A 17,032-nucleotide genomic window follows, 5' to 3' on the forward strand; every position below is an offset into this window, starting at 1 on the left:
AAAGTTGCATGTATGTGCTTTACAGCACATCTTCAATGTCTTCTCTTTGAGAAACAATCCCTCTGAAACAAAGTTTTTACCAGCTTGGAATGTGCTCTGGCAACAAAAGCTTGAAAGAAATGCTTCTGGACTTCAGTAAGGCTTTTGATATGCTATCACCTGGGAAATCATGCGCATGGAATAAAATGAGGACCAGGAGGAAAAATGTGACCAAAGAGGAGATGATGGAGATATATGGAGGGGTGCTTTCCGAAGTGGATGAGTTCCCTAAAGATCTGTATTGGAGCAGTCCAAAGAAGTAATAAAATAGTATGGTGAGGAAACTGCCTGGGGGAAAAAAGCAAGCTGGAAAGCTTTATTAAGATAACACACATATTAGAAATAACACTAGTAATTAATGCACATCCAAGGCTTAATCACAAGCTTTTCAACTGTGCAACAGAGAGTTCTACAGACTGGAGGTTCTCATGGTTTGATGATGAGTAGTTTATCTGAATGAATATTTATGCATTTGGAATCATGAGTGTGCCAAGGGCTTGAACGAGCACACTGTGGCCTTATTGTGCGGCTGACAATGTGGTGTGGGTAGGTGTGTGCAGAACCAAAGCTGTCCATGTCCAAAGCACACTTCAGCTCTTACCTGAAGCAGTGTATTGAGCTCCTGAGCACTGGGTTAGGCATGCAGGGGTAGGAGCTGTGACCCAACAGGGGCTGCAGCAGTGCTGGCAGGGCTGGGGCTCCCTGGGGAGCTGATGGGCACAGAGCAGTGTGCAGCCCTGGCAGCTCAGTCCTGGGCTGTGCATTGTATTTGCTGGGAATGTCCCGGTTAAGGCAGAAATGATGCATCTGACTCCATGTTCTCAGAAGGCTAACTTACTACTTTATAATACTATATTATGTTGAAGAATACTATTCAAAACTATACTAAAGAATACAGAAAGGATACTTACTAAATGCTAAAAAGATAATAAGGAAAACTCATGACTCTTTCCAGAGTCTCTACACAGCTTGGCAACAATTGGCCAAAGAGTCAAAACGACTCGTCCCAGAATCCAGTCAGACAATCACCTTTAGGTAAACAATCTCCAAACACATTCCACTTGAGCAAAACAGAGGAGAAGCAAATGAGATAAGAATTATTTTCCTTTTCTCTGACACTTCTCAGCTTCCTGGGAGAAAAATCCTGGGGGAAGGAATTTTTTCAGAGAATGTGAATGCCATAGCTGTGCAGCGCCCTGTCCCAGCAGTGTTACACACAGGCAGTGCTTTAACTTACTCTCCAAAGTGAAGGGGAAAGTCAAGATGTTACTGACTAGCAGGGTAACTGACAAGCTTTGTTTCAAAACTTAGCTTCTGATAGATTCTTGTGCTGAGGTTTAGTGTTCTGCTGTGGAGGTAACTCAAGGGTTTCCCCACTCTTTTTTCTGCTCTAGAAGGGGCTCTATTGCCCCAAAACCCAGCCCATTCCCCATGCTGTATGGACTGGTTTTTGCCACTCCAGTGTCTGTACAGAGGGATCAGACAGTGAAAGTGTCCTGTCAGACACATCTGAGCTCTGCTCTGTCTGAAATATATTTGGCTCAGCTCAATGTTTTACCTTAAGAGGGTTAAATAAAAAGAACTATTTGATATTGCATTTAAATTAATGAGTGGCTTGGTGTTTGAATAAGCAGGGCAGCACATCCTTGTTTCAGATGATTTTAGTTGCAGTTTTGGTTAGCATTGCTTATCTGCTGGTGCAGTGCTCTTTCACCTTTCACGATTGAATCTGTCATGCCCATTAACTGTCCCTTGATACAGTTTTGTGTGTCATAAAGAGCCTCGAAACTGAATTTAATGTACTTGAGGATAATCTCGATTCTTTCAACCCCCCTGTGTGCAATTTAAGGAAACAATAGTATCTGTTAAAAATTTAGAGGAGAAAAGCAGTGGATTTACAGTCCCTGGGAGGAGGTTGTAAACTCTTACTGGGGTGCTTATAAAAGGACATTATCACATTTGAAAAGCAGAGGCTGTAGAAAACAACTGTCAGAGCTGTAACCTTCAGGCTGCATTTTCTCCTTGAGGAAGCCAGTTTTGTATAACCTATGCTTTTTATGCAAGAAACTGCTTTTTCTTTCTTGTTTGACTTTTTAAAATTATCATTTCAGATGTGGTGGTGGTGCAGTAGAGTAAGCACTAATAGCTTTGCAAATGGTAATCCTAACCCTGCACAGATTGGCACCCAGTGATAGGGAGTTTTTGATAGCTAGAGAGAGAGAACTAGAAATGCTTTTAACAGCATAGGAATGCTTTATGGTTTTAGGCTAGGATAGTTGAATATGTGTGAGCCTCAGCTAGTTCTGCCGTGGCTGGAAGGCAGCATAATTGCATTGCATAGCCTTTCCTAAGATAAATTAATTGTCAATCTCCAGCAAGTTTTTGCTGGCCTCGCTTCTGCAATGCAAAAAGAGAAATCATCACACTTTCCATTTTGTTTTGGTGACATTAGAAGAAAAACTAAACAGGAATGAGACAGGAAGACTGAGCCTTTTTAGTGATGTGGCTTGTTCAGGCTGTGAGTGATGGTAATCAGGCCCAAATCAAGAATCAGAGGGGGGGGTTGGTAGAAACACACTATCTATAATAAATAGAGAGAACTATTATCAATATTGATGCAAAATAGATTCTTATGAAGGATAGAAATACCCCTCATCTGTAGACCTACTTGTTTCCACTCTTTATTGGCCATTATTCTCCTTTTTGTCTGGGCAGCTTAACTGCTAACTTTTAGGCATTCAAGTCATTGCCATTATGGAGTATTTTATGCTTTGTTACCAAAATATATTGGAAAGATAGCTGACAGTAAATAGAGGATAATAGTGAGGATAATCAGGTGTAATTGAAATTCATCTCTGCTACAATATTAAGAAAGAAAAAAGAAATTAGTTGTAGCTTCAAAAATGTTAGGAGCTAGTAGAGCTTTCTGTGATTCCAATTTAGAAAACAAAAAGGATTCTATGAAAAATAAATTTTTTTAATTGCTTAATTGTGTTGTAGAGTAGTGGTAAATAACATGAAATGTGTATATAGTTAATAACTGAAAATTAAAGAATACAAATATTTACCAATAAAAGCTTTGTTTTACTTATAATTATACAGAGAAATAATAGTGTCTGCTCAGATACTTCATTATCTTCATGATATGGCATCATTAAATTATTTGACTAAAACAGTCAATGTGACAACAGAAAGAATTCTCATTAGTACCCTTCTGTCATATTTAGGAAGAATCCTCAGATTAAAAATTTTATATGTGAGCCAGAAAAGGATTGTACTCTCACCAGTAATTAAAACATTTATTCAGGTTTTCTGGTCTTCTAATGGTCTAATATTGAAATTCCAGCTGTGTAAAAGGCTTGTATCACTTTGTAACTCTGACTTGAAAGAGATGAACATTTTTAATGTTCAAAAAATAATAGGCTTTCACTGAAGAAGCCATTAAGTACCTTTCTTCTGTATGTTTTTCCCCCTAGTGTTTCAGTTCTTTCTAATCCTCAATTCTGTAAAAGTTAATACTGTCTATTAGTTTAATTTACATCAGATAAAGGGTGGTTTTCCTAAAGCAAAGCTTTATGTGTACCTGAAGGTATTACTTGAAGTATACAACACCTCCTGTACCTGCGATGAAATATTTTTAATTGACACTCACAAACGCTTATGTTCCTCAGAAAATTCTCATTAAAAATTCAGTCTACTGAAAATCAAAGAAAATATAAACATTTAGACCATCAGTCAGTAAATGTTTGTGATTGACTTTCTGATAGAGAAAATTTACTGTGCTAGATTTATAAATTAATCCTTTTCCAAGAGAATTGACCCCTCTTTTATTTTGAATTGTTGGCAGAAGGATTTTTAAAAATCATTTGTTGTATTCCTCCAACTTTTTGGTGCTTGCGTAGAATCACCTCCCTCGTGCTGCTGGCCCCAAGTCCTTTTCTGCAGCCCAGCATAGGACAGGGTTGGATTTCTGGGCTGCAAGAAGAGATTCTGGGCCTTGTTGAGCTTCTTGTGCTGCTGCTTCTGATTGCTGATCAGCTTTGGTGTAACTCCAGGGCACTTGACTTCTCCTGGAACATGTATCCTCTACTTTCTTTATCTGCGGCACCTTTTGTGGCAAGGCTCTGTAATATTTTCCGTAATATAATTTCTAGCAACCCAGAGCTTTTCAAACGATAGGAATCTGTAGACTGATACTTTTAGATTTTGTTTTTTAAATATACTTAAAATAAAAATTGCTTCAGTAATCCTCATGTTCTTATCTGGTAGAAGCTGTATCTTACTTGTAGGGGAGATGCAGCCAGTTCAGATCAGTTTCCCAAAACATATAGTTGCACGTTAAGTTTCCTCTCTGGATTTGTGTGAGTAATTCCAGATGCACTGCATTTATGCACTGAATGTGTAAGACAATCTTCCAGAGAATACTGATTGCTACACCCTAGAAACATCTTAAGGACTGAACTGGAACAATAAGGATAAAGATGATATCTAATAAGTGTCACACATATTTAATTGTATTTGATCACTAAAGAATTATCATAGAGAAAAGCTGCAAATAAAATTAACAGTCAGTATCTATTTTTCTTTTTAGACGGAGACATTGGAAAGTTTTTTCTGCAATTTTGCTTTTATTGTATGGCATAAAGAGGCTCTTCAGTAAGAAAGAATGTATTATTATGCATTCAAGTATCCCTTTTGACAGAAACAGCTGAAGCTTGACATATATGTGGTCTTGAAACATGATCATGCACAGTAAGGCTCTCTGCTGGCATCCCTGCAACACTGAGGGTTGCTGCAAGTAATTCCATTTTTCAGTATGATGAACCCTCTATTCTGATCCTCAGAATCCTCTATTCTGAGCATGCATTATACATAAAGAAGAATCAGTTTAGTTGTAAAGATTTCTGAATCTTAACACAAATGCACTGTAAAAATGGTTACCCCAGGTAACGAGTCAATAACAGCCTGAGCCATTTTATATCTTTATAAATATATTTTCTATTTTTAGAATATTTAAAAATTGCCTTTTGAGGTACTGATATTTTCAAAAAGCTTTCACTCTCTAACTATATAGTTGAGACAGACTCTAAGAAGGACACTGACCTGGACACCAGACCTGCAGTAATGTCTAAATCTCAATCGTGTAAATATCTTCAGATTAGCTGTAAAGTGAACTCACTAAAAATCCTGGATCTGAGCTCATTATGCTTTGGAGACAGTTGAAATTGAAGAGGTTTTTATTGTACCTTTAGTTTATGACTCCTGATCTTTTATTTCATGTATGTTATTTTTATTAAAAATCTGAATCATTCACAAAGTGATAAGTATCCCTTACACAAACAGACTGCATGACTGACTTCCTCTAATAAGATTGATGTGGGAATATGTATCATGATCTATGCCCTTAAACTGCAGTATTTCCCACATTTATATGAGATATTACTAATTAGCTGTATTTGAGCAGTTGAAAGTGCAGGCACAAGTAGATATTTTATAGTGGAAAAGAATTAAAATGTATTTTACTTCACAGGGTTTTCTTAGAAGAAGAGCTGAAATAACTGTAACCTATCCTACTTTTGTTTGCATTCCATACATATAAGTATGGATAGTATAACGTTTTTAGGAGAATTGTGGCTGGACTGGAATAATGGTTCCTTATTAACATTCTGGTGAATGAATATGGTTTTCTTCAGATAGTTTCATGATTGTGCACCTATTTAAAGACAAAACCTTAAAAGACCTTTAATAGGAGTGAGTAACACACACTCATCAATGAAGTGACCTTTCCTTGTGTCTGAACACAGCTATCATTGTCAGGGCCTTTTTCTATCAAAAATTATCTATCTTTTAAAGAATAATGACTGGGTTTTTTTTTCTTTTAATGTGTATATTCTGCCCTATCTGTATAGACAGTGAAAAAAATGGACATGATCTAGAATTGAAATCAAACTTCAACTCATTGAAAAAAATATTATATCCACAATCTCTAAAACTGTGGTTTTGTTTTCATAAAAAAATATAGGATATTTCTTCCTTACCACTGGATCCCTTGATATACTTCACACATGGTTTACTTGTATATATATATATATACCTTGTGGCATACCTTGACTCCCATGGGATATTATGGTTCAGACTGAGCTTTAGTCATCTCAGATATCCAGAGCCACTGTCTTCTCCATCTTCTTGTCTTTAATACCTTCCCTTGTGAAGTGTCAATTGTTCTGACTTATTTGACTTGTTATTCTAAATACTTTTTCTTCTTTTATTCCGTTATTTTCATCACCACTGTATTATATCCCTCCAGGGAACACCTGATGCTTTGGGCACAGTGCTTTGCTTGTGAATTAGACTATTCTGTTCTGTGTGAATTTTTGTAATGTGTTTATTACCTCAGGTTCTGGGCACCTCCCAGTGGTACATTAAGTAACCAAATCTGTCACAGCTTATTTGCTTCCTTTTACTCTCCTTAGACTTGCAGGGGAATATTTTCCTTTGCTATGGTTTTCTGCTGCTATTTCTGAAATATGAGACATGTTTACTTGTGCTACAGAGAGAGATGAAATAATTGTCTCTTGCACTTGGGGCAGAAGCATTGAGTTCTTGGATCCCAGGGATATTCATCCCAAAGTCAATTCCCAAATAAATAGGAGTCTCTGCCCAGCTTTCACAAAGGTAGAGATGTGACTTTTTTAGTAAAAGGGTAATAATTACCACAAATGGAAATGTAGAAATAGTAATAGAAATACTAATGGAAATATTATAGAAATAGTACAGAAATAGCTCTTGGCTACTCAGAGAGTGCTTTTAACCATACAATTCAAGTAAGATTTTACTGATGATCCTTAAGAAAAAAAAAAAAACCAAATTTCTAACTTGCCATGTAGTAGTGTGTCTAAAAATGTTTCTTGGATGTCAAATCTAATTTCTGTTATAGATAATGTACTCAACAATATTGATGAGAAAAAGGGATGAGTTTTGTTTCTTAGTACGCATTTTTCTATTGTGGACTTCTCTAACAAATTTAGTAGTAGGGATTATTTTTTTGTAAATGCAATTATATATGCAAGTTACTGTTTTTTTGGTGAATTATCTTCAGATGTACTGCATTGGCTTCAATATTGTCATATATTTTTGTGCAGTGATATCGTCAAACATGACATCCTCAAAATGGGAATTGCCTACAACAAAAACACAGATGAATTCTAGAAACTATTCAATTTTTTTTGAAGAACACGAGGCATTATTTGTTTTACAGATTTTTGAGTTAAAATATTATGAGGGAACCAATTGATTCATAGCTCTCAGAGGATTGAGTCAGAACTGGGTTTGCAATTGTTATCTGATAAGGACTGTTGATGCTATCATCTCTCTCCATCCCCTGAATAGTGAATAGAGGGGCTCTTCCTGCTCAGCAAGGCTTATTTCTGTTAGATTGGCTTCTAAACCAACCTAATGCAGGTCACAAAGTGTAGTAAATTGGCAGCTGCTCTAACTGATGAAAAAAATAATTGCAGTGTGAGGCAGGGGAAGTTCTAAACTAATTTTTCCTTAGCAGAAAATAGGTATTATCAAATGCAGAGAAAGCTATGTTAAAGTAACCTTGAATTTTTGCCTTGAAGTCAAAAGCAGCTGGAATTTTCAGTCATGGTAATGGGTAAATCTGAACAGTTGCATAATGAAGCTCCAACATCTAAAGAAGTTTGATGCACATCCCCCACCCAATTCAAATGTGCTATTTTTCCAGGAAGGGAGCCTGTACAACTGGGACCTTTATTCACACCCTTCAGAATGATGTCCTTGGGACCTTTTTAATGCTTCGATGTGGGCCAGAATGGTGAGGCTGTGTATCTGAAACTGGCACATAACGTTTAACTTTCGGAACTCAAAATCAGGTCGTTGTAATGTCAGAAGAGCTAACATTGAGATCTCAGCATTAACTCAGAGTATAGTCAGAAAATTAAAAAAAAAAAAAACAAAGCCAGGCAATTTTGAATCTTTTTTCTCAAATTCTAGGATATAAAGGAATATATATACAAGTCAGACTATAAAATATGAAGAGATAGTGAATTAATTTTTTATGCTGCTTTATATCATGATGATGAGAGGCTGTTCGTGGCAAAGTAAATGTGAATAGTGTCAGAAGGGCTTAAGCAGAATCACTTAGGTTGGAAAAGACCTCCAAGATTGAGTGCAACATTTGACTGAGCCTTGTCTACTAATACAAAGCATTAAGTACCACACCCAGTTGTTTTCTGAATACCTCAAGAATTTTGACTCCACCACCTCCCTGGGCAGCCCCTTCTTTCACCCATTCAGAGGAGAAAGTCTTCCTGACGTCCAACCTGAACCTCCCCTGGTGCAGTTTGGAACCAGCCTCTTATCCTGTTGTTGTTTGCCTGGGAGAGAGGCCAACCCCCACCTGACTGCAGCTTCTTTGGGGTAGTGTTAGAGAGCAATAATGTCTTCCCTGGACCTCCTTTTCTTCAGGCTAAATGCCCCCAGCTCCCTCAGGCTCTCCTGATATAACTTACTCTGCAGACCCTTGCCCAGTTCCATTGTGCTCTGGACATGTTCTAGCAGCTCTAAGGAACAAAATTCCTTGTTTTCTTTCATCTCTGTGATTTCCAATGACCCAATATGAATTGTAAATACGTAGAAGATTGCTAGGCAACAAAATCTCATTGCGTATTCTTCACCAATTCTGGTGATAATGCCTTTTAAAATGCCTGCAGATTGTTTTATCACAAACTTCAGTATAATTTCCTTTCTACACCACAGCACTTTGGTCTAGCAGAAGAAATTATTTCAAAAACTCAGGTAAATATCTGATGCAGCTTAAGGATACACCCTGAAGCAGAACATAATATTTGCATAAGAAATGACTGACTTATCACATAAATTTTCCTGTGTAATTTGCTAGTTTGCCTCCAAGGGGCATGTAAACCAGAGAAAGAGAGAAGTCAAATGTAAAATAAGTATTTCTGCTTTTTAAAAGCTGTCTTATCTGAGGGGTTAGTATGTTCTGTCCTGATAGGAAGGGGTTTGTCTCTCTGGGATACATGGAAAATTTTGTAGGCAACTTGTGCAACTTCTTACTTGATGCATTGAAGTTGTATTCTCTGTATGCTATGCTGCAGCAGGGTGATATGGTTATATGTCCTCTTGCTTCTTAGAAACTTAGAATTCTTAGAATTTAAACATCAAGGATATTAAAGATGACAAAATTCTATACAGTTGAATTGCCAGGAACTGGTAATGGTTTCTCAGAAAATTTTATCCTGTTTTAATGTAGTGTAACAAAGAAGCTATTTTGAAAAGATGAAGAACTTATACACATGAGGTGAAAATGTGATCTGTATATAGTCATCTATATCATTCAAGGTGTGTGCAGCAAAAGATTGAAGGGAAATGGTGACTGTATGACGTTAAGCATGCTCATATATAGATTACTTGGAACTGAAAATGCAGCTCTAAATTAATAACAGCAATGAAAAGAAGTGTAAAAGGGATGGGTTGGTAGAGCTTGATACAAAGCATCACTGCTTTAAACATTTATTGTTTGAAACACTGCTGGTTGGTGGCCAGGAAAATTGTAATCTTTGCACTCTGTGTGTTGTATTAATCACATGAGTTGTTTGAGAAGAACATTGTTGGATGCCATAGGTGAATTGGGAATGTGGTGCCTCTCCTGCTCTTGACAAATGAAGGGATTTGTGTGTGTGAGCCAATGTCCCTCTGAAATCATTAAAAAAGGACTTTAAGTTCAGTGGCCAGCAGATGAGATTCCTCCCCATTGACCATCAGAGATGTTTTTATCATTGATTCTCATTTGCTTCTCTCAGTCAATAAACTACACACAGCACTATCTAAAATAGCCCTCTGTGCTGAGGTCAAGCATCTCCCACAAGTCATCAAGTTCATGACATGGAAGGGTCAGAGGTGTTCGCTGGAGAAAGGCAATGATCACCTGGGATTAATTTAAGGAACCTTGTGGTTACAAAGCACAAAGGGTTTCCCTAGGAATTAATTTTTAAATTGATACTTATTAAATTCAGTGAAGCAAAACCCAGATTGCATCACTGATCCATTTCCTTGTGCAGTGTGTGTATTTATTCCCATTAATTAAAACCACTGAAAACCAGAAAGATGCTATTGTTGTAGGACTGCCCATTGTCATTAATGGAGAAAACTTATACAACTGTCAGCATCTATTTTGTGGCTATAATCCACTTGTAAGATGCAGACTGTGTTTTCTCCTTAGTTGGTGTTTGTGCAGAACTCAGTGCATGAACATGTAGGCTCAATGTGTTCCCAGCAGAACCTTGGGTTTACCTAAACACCAGAGAAGAGAAAATGTAGCTCTTGAAGTACCTTCAAAATAGAATTGTCTTTGTGACTTATCCCAGTCTGGACTTGTACATTTGTTGTGCTCAAACCACAGTGCTCAATAAAGAGTGGTTCTGTTGAATAACTGGAAAGAGACTTTCTGGCCGGGCTTTTGAGAACCATGCCGTGATGGGCACTGCTGGAAGCCATAGTTTGCACATCTTACAATAGCAGCATTTTCTGTCAGTGCCAGAACTGCTGTAGTCAGTCATCATTCATGGGAGCATAATATCTTTGTAATGCCAAGTGGGAGAAGGACAAATGACACCAGACTGCAGCGCATGAAACATGCATATCCTAAACACATGGAAATATCTGTGGCTGCAGATGGCCATCTCCAGTCCATTTTAAAGTAAGCACTTGACCATTTGTGCATCACAATGTGATTCACTAGACCATAACACTGTGAGATGGTACCATATAATATTCTTTCTGTCATTAGATTGGCCATGAAATCTCAGTTCTACCAACATTTATTACAAGGCAAATGACCCACCAAAGAACAGACCTCACCTTATTAAATGAATTATAAAATTGAGCAATACCATTAAAAAAAAAGGATGAGCAGATCAGGTAAAAATTGGGAAATACTGCACTAATTTAGCTGTAATGACAACATAAGTCACAAATTTAGCTTTTGGAGATGTGTGAGGGAAATTACAGTGCAGTATTGCAGATGTCAGTTCACATGTCAGCCTTGTTCTTGTGATTAAAAGGAGTGTCTGCAAAACCTGAAGCAGCAGTATTATTCATATGAACGTTGAGAAAACAGATTGGATGCAGCTGAAACCAACTCAGGCGGAAACAGAAGCTTTGTTGTCCCAGGCAGAATATACGAGCAGAGATGACAAAGTTTTAGTTGCAAAGATCACACTGGTGCCACCACAATATCTACTTTATAGTATCAAAGCAGAACTTACATCTGGCTGACATGCCAAAGGTTGCTTTGCTTTGCCTTGTTTCAAAGGCTTCTATCTTTATTTCCTTTGCTGCATGGGGTGGTGGCATTGCTTATCTGGGAGATGGATCTAACAGCTCTGAGGAGTGCAGTGTTCTCATGCATTAGGACAATCCTCTGTTTGCCTGTTGTGAGCAGACTGTCTGCTTTGCAATGCTCAGGCCATGTAAAGGAACCACAAAAAAACCTCTGTTTCTGAGTGCCTGCCTGCACATTTCTCTCCCAGCAGTTTTCATTCAGCAGTTCAATCTGCACTGGCAACACAAAGCCAGATTTTGAAAAGTTTCTGTTAGCTAACATGCAGATGGGGGCTTCTGAATGTGCCTGGGCACAAACTCCCATGGAAGCTTGATCAGGAGTAAGCTTTAGATTGTGATTCATCAAAAATTCCTTCAAAATAAGAAGTAAAGTGGGAGAATGGTCTTATATAATGGGACAAAAGAATATATATATATATATATCAAGTGGTTTTCTCAGAGTGCAGTGCTGGGAGCTGAGCCATCTTTGGCATGGCTGTAGTCTGCATCCATCACCTGCTTTAATGGTGACTGTTCATCTTTTCAACATCTACTTCTTTCTGTTTTCTCTCATCATCTCATTTTTGCTCCCATCCTTTCACCATGAAAGGATTAGTGTAGGTGAACATCTTTTAAACACATCCCATCCAGATTCATTTGAAACTTACCATTTCAGAAGCCTTTGAGCCTTTACTTAAATCTTTTAAATCATCTCTATACTGATCTCTGCTAGAGACCAAGCATATGATAAAAACTATGTGCTAGGGAAAAATTCCTAATGCCACAGTGAAGTCAGCAGGGATGGTCCAGATCATAAACCTGTTTCCTTCTGTAAGTGCAATGATTGAAATGCCAGTCTCTGCAATTCAAGGTGGCTGAAATTGCAGAATTATGATGAGCACTTGCACTAACTTTGCTTGGTTTGCTTCCTGGCTGGGTTTGCTCTCATTTTGCTGCTTGAACTGAAAAAGGAAGGAAATTAGTTGTCTGGTTTCACATCAGGGAGGGATGGCAGGAAAAAATATATATTTTTTTTTAATGTAAATTTTCTATTTTGTAGTCCTCAAAATTTATGTTGGTGAAAGTACTGTTCAAAATACATCACTGGAATTCTGCAGGAACACATAGAGTTGTGTGCACAGCTAAATTTTATCAGTTTCCTCTGCAAAGTGTTTTTCCTGGGGTGTATGGTTCCTACCAAGCTGGAGCTGCAAAAAGGAATGTGGGTGGCACACTCTTTCTATTCCTGTACCATCATGCTTCGTATTGCCTGAATTTATTCATCTGCATTTTCCTTTGGGTTAAAACCTGGTTCCAAATTTTCATGACACTTTGAAAAGATCCAGAAATAAGTTTTTAACCAATTCTTTTGATAATTTTTGCAGATTATTCAAATTATTTATGCTCAGTCTTGCAGAACTTTTAATAAATACTTTTCTTCAGTAAAATATTTGGGTCTTTCCTCAGTCAAGGAAAAATGTCCATCTGAGGTCTTCTCTTTCAGTAGTTCTTGTCTTTGGAGACAGGTATTTATTTGAATGTAATTGCATTATTTAAATGCTTACCATTATTCTCCACAGATTATTAGCAGTGAATCCCTTTCCTAAATTGATGCACACTGATTGACTGATAGCAGAAGTGTGCTTCTTCCTGCTTAAAATTAAACCAGAAATTTTTTCTTGCTTAGTCTCATTGGAATATCAAATTGATTAATAGAAATGTACTTTGCAGAACATCTGCCCCTGACAACTGGGCTGCTAAGGGATGCCATCCCCATGCAGAGAGTACAGCTGGGTGTGCTCATGTCAGCTCCTCCACTGGCCAATAACACTTTTTGTGATCTAATAATTTTTCTTCTATTGTGTGTAACAACATTATGGCCACTATTCTGCCTGCACAGGTTAGGAGGTACTTTCTATATCTGAGAGATGTTACAAACCATCAGTCTTCCTCCAGCTAATCTTCACTTTCCATACAGGTTAAGTCACTTATGAACTACTGATAATAATAATAATATACTATCATCATCATCATCATCCTGAAAGTACAAGCTTCTCTGATAGGGATCTCTTAGAAAACTGGCAGTGGATGAAAACAATGAGGCTCCTTTTTATGTATTCTAAAGTGATTTTTCCTATTTTGTGGTACCTTATGCGGTTTGGTTTGAGACTGTCCTGTGACCCACTATGGATAGCCCAGGTAATTATTACTGTGCACCTCAGCATCCAGGGCAGTTCACTGGAGCTGAGGGTGGTAGGAAGATTTCCTAGCTATATGGCATGAAATAATGAAACAGAAATATCTGGTTCATGTGCAGAGCTATCTGGAATATAGACAGTCAACCCAGTCCTCCTATAAATTTTTAAGTTCAGTCCTCTCAGGTGGGAAAAGATAGGAACAATTTCTACCCACTATCCAATTATCAGCAAATGAGACTGCAGTCTGTGAAAAGGCAAACCATTCTAACAAGCTTGAAAAAAGGCTTTTACCCCACCTTTACCATTAACTCTTTTTATATCATTCATGTCTACCTCTATTCTTTCGTTTTTTACCACACTGTGACAATGATAGCAGTGTATAAATGCTACATCATGAACATCAAAAAGACATTTTCTATTAGAAATTGCATCCTGTCTGTGGCTATTAGTATATTAATAAATATACTAATGGCCACAGACAGGATGTAATTTCTAATAGAAATATAAATTAGTATATTAATTCTTATTTGGGCATCAAAGGTATCATAGAATATCTTGGGTTGGAAGGGACTTAAAGATGAACTAATTATATAAAGAAGAAAACCTTTAGGAAGAGTTGTCACAAGTGTTTTCTTATATAAAAAAGGTTTTCTTGTAATCATGGTAGACTAACCTGAGAAAAATATTTCTCTCCCCATTTACTGTGTATCCAAGCATCTCATTCTCAAACCATTTAAAAAGTAATGGAGTCATTCCAGATAGACAGAACTGGAAATTTTGCTGAGTGCAAGTAAAATAAGTCCATTGCCTGAAGCTGATATGAAGGGAATCTGAACAGTAGGAACAGCTATACCAATTGGGATGTACAGTTATAAAATTGCACATTTCAAATAGAAGACAAATACTTTCAGAACCACTTTCTCAAAAAAAACCTCATTTTTTCAATACTTCAGTGCACAATAGTGAAAAAAATAATAAACCAAGTAGGACCAGAAGAAGATTTCCTTTACAGCAAAGGAAATTATCCACATTGCAAAAGAGGTTTGGGTTGATTCCAGTAGTATAATGAAATGTGTATTTTTAACCATCACTTTTTACATTTTCCTTTTTGACCTAATACTGAGGTAGAGAGCTTTAATTAAAATGGATTATTGTCAGTGAGCCCAAGCACAGGGACAGAAAGATTAGGAAGCAGCAGGCAACCAAGGAAGAGCATAATAACCAGAGACAGACTCAGGTTTCAGAGGTAAAAATGTACCATAGCTACCACCTTAAATTCTCCTGTAGCAGCTTTCTATTGAATAAATAAAGGAAGGTACATTATAAAGGGCTACACAGGTCAAAATATGAGTTTACTTTTAATTGGAAGACTTTATCATCTTCTGCAAGATTTAATTGCTTAAACTTTTAGCAGCTTAAAATCTATATTAAATGGAAGGGAGAGGAAAATAAACGGAGTATCTAAAAGAAAAAATCATGTATATGGATGGAAAAAAAAAGTGGTTTTCCTAATTTTGGGAATGAAATAGTATCATTAAACAAAGCAGCATAATAATTCATATATGAATTTATTATTGTTTTGTAGAGTGAAACCAAACAAGCCAGATTTCAAAATAAAAGATAAGCCATACCTATCAGTGGGAAAAAATGAAATTAAGGATTTGAATTTAGAAAAGATGAGTTGTAACTCTTTCTCATGTGACCTAGCATCTCTAGAACATTGAGTTTTGCAATAGCCATGGGAAACAATGGTCTTCACCCTTCACAGGTATATAACAAAGAATATTAATTGAAAAAGGAGTTTTGTTTTCCTTTTCCTCCCATGGCTTATTTAGAATACATTAGACAAAATTCCCATCTAAACAGGACAAAATTCTGCTGGGTTCTGTTTTTCTGGTTGGGGTTTGCTTTGGTATTTTTTTAGCTAATAAATGCAAGTAATATGACTCTGGTGTCTACATCAAGTATAGTGACACATAAGATACACAAATAACAGGTTAGTTTGCATTCATTTTATGTCTGTTGTTAGCATTTTTCAATATTTTTATCCAAATGTCTGAAAACACATCCTTTGGACGTTTTACTTTTGTTACTGGCACACTGCTCTCAGAGTGTAAATGTCAGGAATGTAAGGGATAGTTTAGTCCTGGGAAATCCCAGAGGAAATATTGTTAGTTTTCCTCTGAATATAATATCTGAATAGCATATCGTATCTGAATATTATACCCAGTTGTGGGACATTAATTTGGGATTAGACCAATAGTCACTGTTTTCTGCGCTGATTTTACCTAAAATATTATTTTCTGGCATCTTCAGGAAGAGTAGCGCCAGATTACTATGATGCGTAGAGGGAGATAAGATGGAATTGGGCTGCAGGCTGTGGGCTGTGCCTACAGAATTCCATGGCAGCACAGAGAAGCTTGTCTCCACCACGCCTTGGGGGAAGAAATGGGACCTGGCAGATGGCCCACAGACAGGAGCCTGCCAGAGGAGGGAATACCATGTTAGGTATTAGACATACCTAATCCCATATTGGGACATGAAGGTGTGGCTGATGTTGCAGTGTGTGACAGATCACTTATAAATACCGTACAATGGAATGGTGTTTTTTGGAGAAGTGTCTAAAACCAGCTGGGTTTGGCAGTAACGAGCTTGGCATCCCCACCCTGCGATTAGCTGCCACACCATGGTCCAGAGGGACAGGAGTCAAGCCACACTTATTAGCACACTGAACTAGAGACACTGAAACACTGTCATTATCTGTGCAAATGTAGTCATTACAGGGCTCCTCTACAGCAGAATTTCATTTTTGCTTAAATAGCTTCACAAGCTTTGACTGTAATTTCTTCCTCTGGTGACATGTGCAGAGGCACACCTTTGCTCGTGTCTGGTACTACCCACCCAGAACAAGAGCATGCAATTTTCCTGTCACTGCAACCACTAGAAATGGTTAGTGGGGCTGTGAATGCAGTTGCAGAGAAGGTTTGTGTTTTACAATTTCTCTAGAAATCTCACTCATTATTTCCCCCTCTCGGTTCTTTGCACACATTATTTTAAAAGGAATAATGCAAATCATTGCTGCCTTACAAGAGCTTCTTTCATGAGCTCTCTGAAAAGGAAGTATAGCTCACAGTAGCCCATATTTGTCATAATCTGGGACTGGTAAACCCATGTCCTGTTTTACAGCATGCTCTGATTTCATGTAGTATGTCTTTAGCTAAGACTGGAGCCCAAAATCTGACTAATAATTCATTAATAATTTACTAGATTTATAAAATTGGTAGGAGATGACAGCAGCAACAGAGTCTACATAACTCCTGTGTGAAACCTGGAAAGTAAATATATCAGTTCAAATCTGCAGAAAATAAGTCAAGTAATCCTACAACCATGAACAAACAAAGAGCCAGACCAAATATCTTTGCATTGGCACA

This window comes from Melospiza melodia, chromosome 11, assembly GCF_035770615.1.
Source record: "Melospiza melodia melodia isolate bMelMel2 chromosome 11, bMelMel2.pri, whole genome shotgun sequence".
Lineage (NCBI taxonomy): Eukaryota > Metazoa > Chordata > Aves > Passeriformes > Passerellidae > Melospiza > Melospiza melodia.